A 15,176-nucleotide genomic window follows, 5' to 3' on the forward strand; every position below is an offset into this window, starting at 1 on the left:
GATAAATGAGGTTTACTTGAGCCAAGATGAGGACTAGCCCAGGACAAGAGTATTCCAGAGAAACATGATTTTCAGTAGAGTTTTATACCTTTTTGGAACAAAGAACATACATCAAACACGACCAGGATACGTAGTCATCAAAGTTTCAAAGAGATATTTAGTTGCAGATTAGCAGGTCAACATGACCCTGATGTCTGGGAAAGGGTCTTCAACTTGTCTTACCGATACTGGCCTTACTGTACTGGCATCTGGGAAAGGAAGTATGCATCCTTATCTTCAAAGAGTGCACTCTTTTACTTTGAGATAATCTTTAATGCATCCTTATCTTAATGATTAAAGCAGGGGCTGGCCCCGTGGTCGAGTGGTTAAGTTCGTGTGCTCCGCTGCAGGCGGCCCAGTGTTTCGTTGGTTCAAATCCTGGGTGCAGACATGGCACTGCTCATCAAACCACGCTGAGGCAGCGTCCCACATGCCACAACTAGAAGGACCCACAATGAAGAATATGCAACTATGTACCAGGGGGCTTTGGGGAGAAAAAGGAAAAAATAAAATCTTAAAAAAAAAAACATGATTAAAGCAGATGTACAATGTATGTTTGACAGGCTGTAACAAGTCAGAGTTCTTTAGTTCAGGCTGAATCAGGTTTAAACCAGAAGAGCTACATACACCTTAATATGTGAAAATTTATCTCTCCCTTATCTCGAGGATTCTCTTCCCTCCCTTCCTCCTGTCTCTGTCTCTTGCTTTGCTCCTTCTCTATTTCTGCTCTTCCACCTTGGCTTCCCCTAGTTTCTTCTCCTTTCTGTTCTGTTCCTTGAACTTTCCTGCCCAGCCTTTCTTCTTCTTCTTGTTCTCTCTCTTGTTTTTGTCCTGTTGTTCTTATCTCTTGACGCTGTTCTGTTGCTTCTCTTCCTCACCTTTTTATTGCTCTCTCTCCCTCTACTTCTTCCCTTGAGTCTCTGCTTCACTCTTTCTAAAGATCCCTTCCTCTTTTCCTCTTTTCTTTGTCCTCCCTCCCTCCCACCATGCATCCTCCCTCTTTCCTCCCTTTTGCCCGCTTATCACTATTACACTTTTTCTCTTTCTCTGTCCACTCTCCACTCTCAATTTTCTTTTCCTATTCTCTCCCCTTCCATGGCCCCGTTTCTCCCCAGTCACCCTAGCTCAAGAGGAGAGGGCAGCGCTGGTCTGCTCCCTCCCTCTCTCTGGCTTTGGGTGTGTGAAGCTGGGGCTTTTTCCTGCTGGAGGCTTTCCCTCCTGCTGTGTCTTCTGGTCAGTGTTGACAGGTTCCAGCTTGCAGGGGCATGACCTTGGCCACCTTATTCACAATGCTGAGAGAGGTCAAAGAAGTCAGGACCTGCCCCCAGGGAGAGTGGTCATCTTGAGGAGCGTCCAGAATGGGCCCGCATGCCCTGTGAAGTCACGTTGTCCATATGGAGCAGGCAAGCCACTTGTCCTTGAACCCTTCCCCTCTTCTTCTGTACATGTGCTCAGGACACTCCCGTGAGCAGTCATGGCACTGGTGACTTCTGTGAGGGGGCAGATTCCTGGTCATGCCCCCTCAGGGCTCCAGAACTTTGGGCTACCTGGTCCTGGTAAGGATAGGGCAGCCTCTAAGAATGCTTTGGAGTAGCTTTATGAAGGCAACAAGAAGATTTGAGGCTGTCTGCATATACTCTCTGCAGTGATCCCTGCATACCCTTGCTTGTACCTCCTTCTAGAGAATGGACTATGCCTGAGGCTAGTGAGCATCCTGCATTCAGGATGCATCCTTAGCTGAAGCTGAGCAGAGGCTCTGCTCTGGGTGGGTCCTCTTCCATGTGTCCCACATTACTCATATTTCAGCGGGGGAGGGGGGCGGGGTGTGGGCGTCTCCCTGGAATATGTGCTTCTTGGGTTAGGCTCATATGAACAAGCCAGGGAAATATGTGTTATGATTACTAATGTGAGTGGCGAGGTCTGGGGCCAGATGAGTAGCACACCTAGCACTGAGTGTGAGTCTGGATCCAGTGCTTTCTCCAATAGGCTCTGTGCATGCTGCTGGCCTCATGTGATGCTGCCCCTCTATTTGTCCATGAGGGCCATGAGAGAAGACCGTGAAGTGACCCTTGGGGTCAGAGGAGAGAGAGAAATTGAGACTGAGAGAATCAAGGAAAGCCTCTGGAAAAGGTGGCATTTGAGCTAGGCCCTGAAGGATGGATTTCCTTTGACAGGTGGAAATGGAGAGAGGAGCAGTGAAGTCCTTTTGGAGATTAAAGCTGGTCACTAGACTCTAGGCTTTGAATTCAAAATGTCTCAGTAGATAGAAAAGTCCAGACCTCCGAAAGGAAGTAGGTGTGCAGTATGGGGTGGAAGTGAAGCACAGAGGGTCCTCTGGGCTTACGACTTGAAGGGAGGCGTCTGTAGGCACTTGCCGCTCCCTGGTGAGGTTATGCCTTGTCCACAAGTCCCCTGGCCTCCAGCTGCTTCCTAAGCTTGAACACACAGCACTAGGGCTGGCCTGTGAGTGACAGGCTGGTTTGAAGCACTCCAAGCACTGTGCGAGTCCTGGCGTGGACACTTGTTGAGGGTTCTTTGTTCCTTGACTTGCATCACATCCCTGCGTCTTCCCTTTGACTGAGACTCCAGAGCAATGCCACGGGAGAGGATGGAGTTTTATCTGGGACTGTTGGATGCAAAGGGGGACACTTTCTGAGGGCACTTTTCAAACTGTGCTTGTATCCTGGCCCTGAATGGCCCAGAATGGAAAATACTGAAGCAAGAATTATCTCTGGTCAGGATCTGATGGCACCTTGTTGCTCACCGTCATCCATCAAGTGTGAACCTTTAAAAAAATAAGCAGAATAAAACCCAGAAATATCACTCCTGAAAGAGTCTCTAGGGGGTCAACTTCACAAATTGTTTGAGCTGGAAGGGACTTTAAAGAACTGTGCTCTAATCAAACTACATTGTCACTTTCATGTGGGAAAGCTGGGAACAACATCACACAGTGCCTTCCAGTCAGGGTAGTTTCTAAAACAAAGATTTCCTAACACCCAACTCTGCCTGTCCTGTGGACTCCTTAGTTTTTGTTGGAATCACACGAGAGGAAACATTCTGCCATTATTAAAAGCACGGTCTCAGAGTCAGACCAGCCTGGGGGACATTTTGGTGCTGTGTGATTTTGGTCAAGTTCTCTTGGAGCCTTGGTTTCTTCATCCTTTAAGTGGATATAATTATGAGATCTACTGTGTCAGTATTATATCAGGGTTAAATAAGATAATGCACGTACAGTGGTCAGTGCAGTGTCTGTACATAGTTACTCAACAAAGCTCATCTAGCGTTATAAGTTGTACAGATTATTAAAGTTTTTGCATTGTGTACCTCATGTCTCAAGAATTATTTTCTAACCTAACATTGTTTCATAACTATGTTTATAGTGATTACTTCATTGCTTACCATGACTTCCTTTCCATCCCATCTTTCCTTTGCTGGATCCCCCAGCTGCCCAGGGCCTGCCCTTATCCCCAGCCCTCCTGCTCCACTTGGTGGTTTTTGCAGATTCTGGGAGGGCTCTTACTCGCTTACTTTCCTCTCAGGCCCTCTTTTCACGTGTGACTGGTGGGTCCAAATGTTTCTCAATCTCCTCCCATCTACATCATCCCCTGAAAACACGTCTTCAAGTTTCTGGCCCTTTGATGACACTATTCCTTATTGTCCGGGGCTGCCGCAGATGATTACGCAATATTTATGTACTTGTTTGTTTTGTTTTTATGAAGTCTGGGTGGAAGGGGTGCTAAGAGTGTGGACTTCAAAGCACATCTTGGCAAGGACACCTTGACGGATCTCCAGCCCCTCATTGTCCAGGCCCAAGAAAGGTCAAGTTTCTCACAGTTCTGATTCCAACAGAAGCCCCACTCCCTGCTCAAGGACGCACGTCCTCCTCTGGCTCACCCCCTCACAAAGCTCCGGATGGCCCCAGAGAGCACACGGGCTGTCTTCCTAGTAGCGCCTATGCTCTCATTCCTTGGCCAATCTCCCCTTTTGTGACTCAGGCCAAGGTTTGAGTTTTAGCCAGAATTATTATTAGATTTCTCTAGGAGAAGGGCTTCTCAAAATAAATCAGAGTTGGGATTCAGGTCCCAAGAGTTGTGCCTTTAGATAAATTCCCTGTGTGGGAAAGGCACAGTTTGTCCAGGAGGCAGAAGCAGAGTTAGATGAGAAGTAAAAATGGCAATTGTTAGACTGACTCCTGATGACACTTGGAATTTTTCCAAATCATAGAAACCTTTGTTGCTGAGAACACGTGTAGGGATAAGGTGCTGAGGAGGGTAACTAATGTCCCTATTTAACCGATCAATTTACCTGCTCAGGTATAACTTTGAGTGAACATCCTTCTCTGAGCAATGGGATGGAATGTGCCTGTACCACCTGTTTCCCCAACTTGGAGACTGTGATGTCTCCACGGCATCAGCAGTATGTCCAGCATGTTTTCTGAGGCCAAGGACTCCTACCAAGTAACCAAGGGTACAAGGATAGGGAGGAGGGTATGGAGGCAGGAGGAGGGGAGGTTATAAACTATACCGGGAAGTAGTCGGGCAAAGAGAGAGAGTACTGGTAGTGTTTACATAAGGGTCACTAATAAGATAGGCAGCCATGAAGTCTTGAGTCCATCGTGTTGATGGATGTTGAGGATCATCATCCCTGTGTTGGCCCCAGCCCTGCCTTTCACAGCCCTGACTGTCTTGTACAGATCCACAGATGAAGAAATCTTTGCTAACACTGAAGGTCTCTCAGCATCTTTCTTTGCCATCACCATATTCTAGCTGCAGCCCACTTCAAGAGAGAGGCTCCCTGATGTCTCAGGGGTGACTGCCCACCCTGCCTAACCTGGCCAGATGCACTTCCCTTATCCTTTCTGGATTTACTGTTTGATATCTCCTCCCGGTAACTCTGTGTCTTCATCTTTTACACTTTTTCTGTCTTCAACCCTCTTTACCTCTTCCTTCACTGTCCCTCTGTTTCTCCCTCATCTTTTATCTTTTCTTTTTCTTCATTTTCCTCTCTCCTACTGACCATTGTCATTTACTCTCTTTCACGTTATCTTCTTTTAAAAATTTCTTTCTAGACTTTCCTGGTTCTTTCTCTTTCTTCCCATCTCTCCCCGACTTTCTTTTATTCCCTCTCTCAGCATCTCTCTCCTCTTCTTATCTATCTCCAAGCTTCTCTTTGCTACTTTATTTCTTGATCTCTATTTCTTTCTACTTGTCTCTGTTTCTCCGTTCTCACTCACTTTCTTAACCTCTTTTCTTTTCCTTAAAAGACATTGTAATGTATAAACTTATTTACGAAGAAAGTTACAAACCATTAATGTAAAGTTTAGCAAGTAATTATAAATTTGGCATCTATGTAACTTCTGCAAAGGTGGAAAAATAAATTCGGCAGGACTCATAGCCTCTAGTATGTGCCATCCTGACCACTAGCCCCTCAATCCTCACAAACCTCACTTTTGTGACTATCATTTCCTTGCTTTTCTTTATAGTTTGTCCACCTACGTGTGCCTCCTAAACAACATAGTTCAGTTTTGCCTACTTTTTCTTGTTTTTAGAATTGGCACCTCAGCTAACATCTGTTGCCAATCTTTTTTTCCCCTTCTTTTTCTCCCCAAAGCCCCCTAGAACGTAGTTGTGTATTGTAGTTGTGGTCCTGCTGGTTGTGCTATGTGGGACGCTGCCTCAGCATGGCCTGATGAGAGGTGCCGTGTCCACGCCCAGGATCTGAACTGGCTAAACCCCAGGCCGCCGAAGCAGAGTGTGCAAATTTAATCACTTGGCCATGGAGCCGGCCCCTAGCTTTGCCTAATTTTGAATGTTATGTACTTGCAATCATACCATATGTGTTCTTTTGTGTCTTGCTTCTTTCACCAAACATTTTGTTTGTAAGATTCACCCATGTTGCCTCTTGTAGCCATAGTTCACTCATTCTCATTGCTGCCTAATTCTCATTGTATGGATATACTGAAATTTTCCAATCTATTGAACATCAAATTGTAGTTATCAAGAATACCTGTTTTGCTTTTAAAAATAAGAGCTGGATTTGCTGCCCCCTTGTGTCTTACCAACAACTATAACAGCATCATCCTGTGTATCCTTTTTTATTCCTCACAGGCAAACAAAGGGCTCCAAAAACCAGCTGAGTTTCACCAGGCCAACTTTCTCAAATTACACCTGGGGGCTGAGGCGACCACACCTCTCAGGGGCAACGAGCTCCCGAGGGAGAGGCTTCTACTACCAGCATGAGCTCAGCTCTGACTCTACTGAGGTTTGAGTTGCTGGGACAGAAAGGAATTTGGCATAAATAGATTTGCCAAGATATAGTTGGGAGGTGCTCAGGTGCCTAAAAGAATGCTTTTTTAAGAGATATATTTTACACTATTATTAATGCAAATACCAAGTCCTATTCTGAAAGCAGGCTGGAGAAATTCATTTCAATGAGTATTCCACTTTTTTATTCACCTGATGTTTAGTAAGTGCCAGGCATTGTTGTAGGCACTAGAATACAAAAGTAAACAAATGTAATGAGCAGATAGGCAAATAGCTATTGTAATATACTACCAGTTAGTGATAAGCACTAAAAAGAAGACAAATTAATGGTAAAAAAAAATGAGGTAATGGGCTGGTCCATGGAAAGCCACTCAGAGGAGACAACAAGCAGAAATGTGAATGAAATAACAGAGCAAGTCAAGAGACGGTCCCGGGAGGAGTGTAGGGAAAGAGAACTACACGGTGAAAGTGTTGAGGTGGGAGAGAGCTTGGTATGCCTGAAGGACAGCAGGAGGGCAGAACAGAAGAGCAGAGGAGGGAGGCCGAGAGTAGAGGAGATGCAGTGGAGAGAGAGGACATGTGGGCATGGTAAGGAAACTGGATTTTACTCTGAGAGTGATGGAAATCCATTGGAGAACTTGAGCAAGGGAGTAGTATGATCTAATTTACATTTTGAAATTATCGCTCTGGCTGCTGGGTGGAAAATTGATTTTAGGGAAACAAAAGTGGGAGCAAGGTAGGAAATTAGAACACTATTGCAAAAATTCTGGCAAGAAATGGGATGGCTTTGGACTGGGTGAAATGGTGGAGCTTGTGATAAGCGGTCATATTCAGGGCATATTTTGAAGATAGAGTGCACAGGACATGCTGATGAATCGGCTATGGGGAATGAGGGAAACAGGAATCCAGGATGACTCCTGGGTTTGGGCTTAGCTGGTAGTAGAGGGGTGGAGGTCAGACTAGTCAGGGGGAGAGGCACAACTCAAGTTCTATTGGGGTACAGTAACTTTGCAATAACTATTACACATCTAAGTGGACATGCCCAGCAGATAGATGGAACATAAATGTGGGAGAGAGATTAGGACTTGATGTATACATGTGAGAATAATTATGAGATAAATGGAACTGAATGAGCTTACATAAGAAGTAAAAGTAGAAGAAAAGACTGAGGAATAAACTCTGGGGCACTCAAGATTTAGACAGCTGGAAGAGAAATTGGGCTAGCAAAAGAAGCTGAGGTAGAAGGAAACCAAAAGAGTTTAGTATCCAGAAGGTAACTTTTAAAAGTAGTTAAAAAAGGAAAGTAATAAACTGCTTTAAAAAAAAACAAGCTGATTGAAAGTTCAGGTAACATGAAAGTTGAGAACTGACCATTGGATTTTCCAAGATGGAAGTCACTGATAACCTTGGTAAGAATGACCTTAGTACAGGTGATGACATAGAAGCTTGGTTGGGAAGGATTGAGTTAAGACCAGGAAGGAGAGATGTAGAGATTTTGAGTGAAGACGTTAAAGAATTTTTCAAGAAATGTAATCCATGCTCTTAAGAAGTTAAGCTTACTTAAGATTGATTAATATTTCAAAGGTCTTCTATGCATTTTAAATTAATATCTGCTGATACTACAGGTAGGCAAAAAAAGAAAATGTTGAAACAAAAAGCATCCATGGCTTACTGGGAGGAAAATCACTGAAAAGTTTTAAGAAAATCTTCTCTTTTGCACCTATATGGCTGAAAAGTTTAGTGGAAACACAAAGCCACTCTAGATTATGCATCACTACAAGACAGAGTACTAACCAGATATGTGACATCATCTGCTCAGGTCACCAGGGTGATGACTTGGCTCAGGTAGGTGACCAATGACTTTGATTTTGCATGCAATCTTCTTTAAAACACAAACGTAATAACTTTGCAGCTTTCGTTCATCTTATTTTTTCATTTTTAATTTCTCTGACCGCATTTTCTCACCTATTTAATGTACCTTTTTTTCCTGTTTCATTGTTGAATTATTATCCAAAAACTGCTTTAATATTTCTTGGAATAAAGGAAGTAATAATTTCTTAGCTGACCAATGTAATAAAATGTTTGTAGGTTTTCATCCACATGGTGTTTCATAGCTAACTGATATATAGATTATGCCAGGCCACATCTCTATGGATTCCAACACTATAAATATATATGCGTAGCTGCATCTAAAATCTGACCAGAGTGAATGTGACCTGGGATCTCACTCAGGGACAGTGGCAGAGACTGCTGATTATCCCCTGACAGCTTGTCTCCCTGTATTCCATCGTAATGAAAGTTTTAGTTGGGCCCAAGGCCATCCAGAATAAGGACAACATTTCCTGGCCTCTTTGGTAGGTGTGGTCATGTGACTCAATTCTGGCCAGTTGAATGTGAGTAGAAGTTCATATAGTGTCTTCTGGAAACCTTCTTTTTAAGGCATGTTTTTTTTTGGCAAGGAAGATTGGCCCTGAGCTAACATCTCTTGCCAATCTTCCTCTTTTTCTCTCCCCGAAGCCCCAGTACATAGTTGTATATCCTAGTTGTAAGTCACTCTAGTTCTTCTATGTGAGATGCTGCCACAGCGTGGCTTGATGCATGGTGTGTAGGTCTATGCCCAGGATCTGAACCTGCAAACCCCAGGCCGCTGAAGTGGAGCATGCAAAGTTAACCACTCGGCCACGGGGCTGGCCCCTGGAAACCTTCTTTATGAGAGAGCTGGTGCACGCCCTTTTGCTTCTTCTTTATTCCTCCTTCAGTTCTGCTTCCCAGAGCATGAATAATGCTCTTTGACTATGAGATCAAGGCCATGCTTACCTCAGCAGCAAAATGGAAGGAGTCTGAGTCCTTGACATCATGAACTTGCCATACCAGTCCTATGCTGTCTATCCATGCAGCTCTGTAAGAGAGAAATCTATTTCTAGTACAGCTGCAATCTATTTTAACTAACATTCACAGTGAGCCCCGAGTGGGATCTTTAACTAGAATATGAACCTTTGGGCCCCTTCCTCTGAGGGTCACAAAGGTAGTATGTAAGTATTGACTTTCAGATACCATTTGGTTCATTTGTCTGCTTATAAGATCACTGCCATCCTCTAGCTTTCCAGGGCTTTTTGAATAGGGATATTTCCATCACCCTTACATATGACTGACCCAAGACAGAGTTCACTATGCTTACACCTTTGTATCTTGGGTCAATGATCGTTGGGGTTAATGTGTGCTGTAAAGTTGTTGAGAAACCCTGGTGGGTTTCTCATCTTCTGCTCCCATGTAAAATTTGTATTCAATTCAGATGGGCTTTTTGAAGAAAGATTGAACTTCTGATTGAAAATTAAGCCTGGTTTTGGTAGCTGATGAGATGGCACCTGGGCACCACCCACAGGACAGATGTCCTGGGTAAGGAGAGGAGCAGACTCTGAGACAAGGACTGGGACAGTAGGCGGAGGGAGAGTTCTGGAGGGGATAATTGCCCTCACCTCTTTTTAAAGAAATATTTTAAGATAAGCAATTAATCTTGTCCTAAAGCTCCCCAAAAATTGATTAAGGAACTAAGGAGTGGGAGTAGAGTAGAGCTTAGGATGACTCAGAGACAGGGTACTGTCTTCAAATATCTGAAGGGCTATTTTTCTTAGAAGAGGGATTAGAATTGTTTTGTGAGCCCCCACATACAGAGAAGAACTAAAAAGATAGGGGTAGTATTGACAAATCAAAGCAAGAGAGGAGTGCTGTCAGTGCTGTCTCAAAGTAGAGCAGGTTGTCTTGTGGAATGAGCTCCCATTACTGGAAGCATCCAAGAAGAGGTGGGAGGCCTCTTGGTGGATATACCAGACTCCAAGATGGCACCCAATCATCCTTGCCTCCTGGTGTTCATGCCCTGTGTTGTCTGACCTCCGACATGAATAGTGCTGACCTACATAACCAATAGGATAGTGTGCAAATGACAGCGTGACTTCCAATACTATGTCATAAAAGACACTGTGGCTTCCACCTCACTCTCACTTGGATCACTCCCTCTGGGGGAAGCCAGCCACCATGTCATAAGGATACTCAGCAGACTTATGGAGAGGTCCATGTGACAAGAAACTGAGGCCTCCTGCCAAGAGTCAACAATGTAATAAGCCATCTTGGAAGTGGATCTTCTAACTCTAGTCAAACCCTCAGATGGTTGCAGCCCTGGTCAACATCTTGACTGCACCTCTGAGACCATGAGCCAGAAGGACTCAAGTAAACTGTTCACTAATTCTTGACCCCAAGAACGTGTGGGATAATAATTTTATTGCTGTGTTAAGTCAACAACTTTTAGGATAATTTGTCATGCAGCAATAGAGAACTAATTCAATGCTGCATGAAAAATTTACACATCAGTTGGAACTTAGATCAAATGGATTCTGAAGCCCCTTTGAGTGTGGAACTGACAGCTTTTTAACAGTCACTTGACTCAAACAGAAGTGAAGTTGGATTCAGCTCCTGGCCATCCTTAAGATATGTCTGCCTCTTCTTCCTCTAGCTAATTTTAGCAATCCTCCAGAGCCCTTGGGCATCCAAATGTTTCTGGCTACCTGGACAGGGCCCAAGGCTGGCTTTGGAGAGATGTCATCTCATTATAGATTTTACCACTTGTGTGTTGGTGTTGTGATCACATTGAATACTTTTCTAGAAACTGAAAATATTCTGTTTGGATTTTAGAAAATAACACCATGAATGTATACATAAATCTATATGCTTACATGTAAATTATACTTCATGCATATACATATATATATTTACATGTGCATGTATATCTCTAAATACATGTGCATTTAAACAGATATCTCACAGTGTTTATGTGCATGGACATGAACAATCCATATAGATCTGACTTTCTAGCGGTCTGTGTCATTTCTGAAAGTCAACACAGAGAGCCAAATTCACGTCAGGAAGCTGACAAATGCTGCCGAACAAACTTAAGCCTCTGCTCCTGTCTTATTGATTAATCTCTTATCAGTTTTCCTTGGAGGAGAAGAATGGTCGCAGAACACCCGTCCTTGGACTGTATGCATATCACCACCTCTGTAGGAACCTATTGAAGTTGGTGTATAATTTTTCTGGCGGACAGGCGATTATGAACGCCTATTTAATGCTTGTCACTGCACTCAGCACCATAGAAGGATGTGAGGACCACCTCTCTGCCTTTGCTCTTTCTTTATGTGGAGTGTCCTTCTCTCCCCTCCACAGAGGTGGCACCAATGCTCCTTCTCGGAAAAAACCTTAACTTGTCCTGAGAATTGGAAATATGAATCGGAATTCCCCTCTGTGCTTCCAGAGACATTACTTATTCCGCTCTCACGACACCTCTCATCTTTGCATGATCATGTGGTTATATGAACAACAGCCATTCCCAATAGACTCTGAGTTTTCTTAGCACAGGCACTCTCTTATCTATAAACATATACTCCACTCTTAGCACCCACACTGAAATATGGTTGATTTCAACAAATGTCTCTTGAATGACGAGGGAAAGGGTCTTTTGGCCTTACAGCTAGCTAGTTGGGGTATGGAGTAAAGGCTTTAAACATTTGGTAAATCACATTAAAATGAGGCCTAATACCACATCTATCAGAATGGCTAAATTAAAAAATAATGACAATACCAAATGATGGCAAGGATGTAGAGAAACTGGATCACTCGTATATTGCTGGTGGGAATGTAAAATTGTATAGTCACTCTGGAAAATAGTTTAGAATTTTCTTAAAGAAACTAAACATTCAACTGTCATACCATCAGAAATTGCATTCCTGAGCATTTATATCAAAGAAATGAAAATTGATGTTCACATGAAAACCTGTACCAGAATGTTCATAGCAGCTTTATGTGTAATAGCTGGAAACTGGAATCAGCTGAGATGTCCTTCAATAGGTGAATGGTTAAACAAACCACAGTATAATAGCCACACTGTGGAGTACTATTTAGCAATAAAAAGGAATGAACTGTTGACACACACAACTTCGACGAATCTCCAGGGAATTGTGCTAAGTTTAAAAAAAAATAAAAAGCTGGGCTGGCCTGGTGGCTTAGTGGTTAAGTTTGCGCACTCTGCTTCAGTGGCCTGGTTTGCAGCTTTGGATCCCAAGTATGGTCCTACACGCCACTCATCAAGCCATGCTGAGGTGGCATCCCACATACAAAATAGAGAAAGATTGGCACAGATGTTAGCTAAGGGCAAATCTTCCTCACCAAAAAAAAAAAAAAAGCCAATAGCCGAATTTTCCATTTATATAACATTTTGAAATGACAAAATTTTAGAAATGAAGAACAGATCAGTGATTGCCAGGGTTTAGGAATGAGGGGAAGAGGTGGAGGGTGGTGGGGGTATTGGTTGGCTCAGGGTACATTACCACAGACTGGGGGGCTTAAACAACAGACATTTACTCTCTCACAGTTCTAGAGGCTGGAAGTCTGAGATCAAGGTGTCACATGATTAGATTTTGGTGAGACCTCTCTTGCTGGCTTATGGTGTCCTCTATCTCGCTGTCTATCTCATGATGCCTTTGTTATGTGCATGCATACAGACAGAGAGCGAGCAGGGTGTGGGGGGAGAGCAAACTCTCTGCTATCTCTTCTTATAAGGGCACTGTCCCATCAGATCAAGGCTCTACTCTATGACCTCATTTAATCTCAGTCACTTTCCTTTTTTTTTCCTGAGGAAGATTTGCCCTGAGCTAACATCTGTTTCCAACCTTCCTCTTTTTGTATCTGAGCTGCTACCACAGCATGGCCACTGACAGACAAGTGGTGTAGGTCCATGCCCAGGAACCAAACCCAGGCCACTGAAGCAGAGTGCGCTGAACTTAACCACTAGGCCACCAGGGCTGACCCAACTTTTGTCACTTTCTTAAACACCCTATCTCCAATACAGTCACATAGGACATCAGGGATTCAACATGTGAATTTTGAGGGGGGGGGACACAATTCAATCCACAGCAAAGGCAACACCAGGAATTCTTGCCTTGTTGGAACTATTCAATGTCTTGACTGTGGTGGATACATGAACCTACACAGATGATAAAATTATCAATTTGCATAGAACAACATATACACATGCACACACACATACAAATGAATACCAGTAAAACTGGGATAATGTTAATAAGACTGGTAGATTTCATCAATGTCAACAGCCTGGTTGTGATATTATGCTGAAGTTTTACAAAATGTTACCATCAGGGAAAACTGGATAAAGAGTAAGAGACATCTCTCTGTATTATTTCTTACAACTGCATGTGACTCTACAATGATATCAATTAAAAAAATAAAATAAAAAGAAGCCGAGTTCTGTTTAGTTCAGTTTAGTCACTATGTTATGATTTGAGATTGAGCTACAAGAGAGAAATTAGTAAATAAATAATAGAAGTGTAAGATATAAGGGGAGACATCAAATGATAGCATTACTAAAAATATAAAGCAAACAAACAAAAACTAGAGATAGCATAAAAAAATAGAGATAACGCTTCCCTACAGAAGGAGGGAGTGACTCTGGAACACAACACGAGGTGAGAGTAAGGCACAACCGACCCCCTGCTGGCAGCGCCTCTGAACAGCAGACCTCAGCCACTGGGGGAATCCGCAGCCTGGAAAATTTTGGTCCTACAGCCAGAACATATAAAGGCCCAACAGATACCTTTTGGGGTTGGCTATGGAGCAAAGTTGGAGATAAAAAGAAAAGACTCAACTGTGGCCTAAACAGCTGTGGAAACTGTAGTACATATCATCAGATTCTTAGCATCCCTGCCTTCCCCCTTTGGGTAGCGGCCTTGGTGTTTGAGCAGGATTGACACCTCTCACCTCCCAGGGCTCCAGGGTGGGCTGTAATGGGCCCAAACCAGTGGTATAATTTCAGCCCCTTTGCTGCAGTGATTGGTCCATCTGTGGATGATTGCCCTACCTGGTTTAATCAAAGGGAGGGCCAGAGCCGTTATACTAAGATTGTGGGAAAGAAGCTTACCCTCTTTCACTGGATGTGAAAAAAGAAACACATGTAGTCTGGTTCATGCTGGTAGCCATCTTACGACTACTGGGGCAGCCAAACTTGAAGTTCCTGCCACTAAAGATAAAGAGAAAGAGGAAAGGAAAAACAAAACAAAACAGATTTCAGTGATTTTGTTGAGCCACTTGGTCAAGCCACCCCTGGCTGAGGGTACCCAAAAGGTTGGCTTTTAAGTAGATTCCTTTGACTGCTTATACTATATTGAGTTGGAATTTCTATTACTTGAAACATAATGTGGAAGCCTCTATAAATCTACCCCCCAACCTTGCCCTGCCTCCAAAAGAACAAGAGATCGATTCTAGAAGCAGAGGCAGGGGCTGAAAGTCCAGTTGGTGGGTAGCAGGCCCTAGCTATAGGACATAGATTGCAAGTTGCTGAGCCAAGATACTAAAGAGAAGAGGGGCTAAGTCTGGAAACCATGAAAGGAGTTCCCAGTGTTTAGAGGGAATGGGATGGAGTTCTCAGAAAGCCTGGCTGACATCAGGAAGGTACTGAGTGCACTCTTTGGAAAGCAGACAGGGCATATAGAGTTTACCCAGGCCTCTCTCTCCCCTTTCCACCTTCCAGAGCCCTCAGTCTACTACAGAGGATAGGAAAGCTCCAGGTCGATTCTTTGGAGGCAGATATAACAAAGCTCCAACCCCTCCACTGCGTCAGCCCGCCCAGCCTAGCAGAATGCCAATGACAGGTGGACTGAGGAAACGATATGGGAAAACGCAGGCAGGGTTGGGTCCAGCTTAGGGAGATGGAGTAGCCTTGTGTTGCCCTTCTCTCTAACCCACTTCCTACTCCCTTAGGAAGCACCCCTCATCTTGATTCACAGGGAATGCTGCTGAGGCTTTTTCATAACT

This window comes from Equus przewalskii, chromosome 18 (assembly GCF_037783145.1).
Source record: "Equus przewalskii isolate Varuska chromosome 18, EquPr2, whole genome shotgun sequence".
Taxonomy (NCBI): Eukaryota; Metazoa; Chordata; class Mammalia; order Perissodactyla; family Equidae; genus Equus; species Equus przewalskii.